Genomic DNA, 943 nt, shown 5'->3' on the forward strand with positions numbered 1-943 from the left:
AGCAGCAACAGCAGCAGCAACAACAGCAGCAACAACAGCAGCAACAGCAGAAGCAACAACAGCAGCAACAACAGCAGAGACGGTATAGCAGGAGCAGGGACAATAACAGCAACAACAGTGTAGGGGCAGAGACAACAACAGAAACAGCAACAGAGGCGGTATAGTAGGAACAGAGACAACAACAGCAACAACAACAACAACAACAACAACACACGCGGCAGTTAATGTAAGAGCAAGGAATGCAGCAGTAGCAGGAGTTAAGCAGCAGCAACGACAGCAGGCTCAGAAATAACAGCAACAGCAGCAGTTGTAAAAGGAACAAGGCCAGCAACAGCAACAGCAACAGCAACAACAGCAGTCCTGAACTCTTCCAGGACAAAGAGGACACACACACGCCCTATCAGTAGACCAAAGACAATATCACAGCAGACTTCCAGCCATCCTCCACAAACCGGACACACAGATCTGTATTGTGCAGACAAACACGTTGTTGTCTTCCCGGTTCAGTTTCAGATTTTCCAAAAAGGGTTGCATAATCTATGAGTGACGAAGTTATCATTCTTTTCTACACCTTTTCCCGATCAAATAGCAAAATAGAGCGTTCAAAAGAAACATAGCAAAATGTATTCAATACAGTCAAATCAAATTCAACTAAGAAAGATCAAACATCAAAATAGAAATGTAACACTAGGAAGTCCAAATAGCAAAACAGCGCTATCAAATATAACAACAGAGAGTTCAAATTCAACATTTGTCAGTTCAAATTCAACATTTTGTCAGTTCAAATTCAACATTGTCAGTTCAAGTTCAACATTTGTCAGTTCAAATTCAACATTGACAGTTCAAGTTGAACATTTGTCAGTTCAAATTCAACATATATTATTTTAAACACAATATGCTGTTTGACGTGGTCTTGAGCACCCCCTCCCCTCCCGCCTCACCC

Source organism: Aplysia californica, unplaced genomic scaffold (genome assembly GCF_000002075.1).
Source record: "Aplysia californica isolate F4 #8 unplaced genomic scaffold, AplCal3.0 scaffold01293, whole genome shotgun sequence".
Classification (NCBI taxonomy): domain Eukaryota; kingdom Metazoa; phylum Mollusca; class Gastropoda; order Aplysiida; family Aplysiidae; genus Aplysia; species Aplysia californica.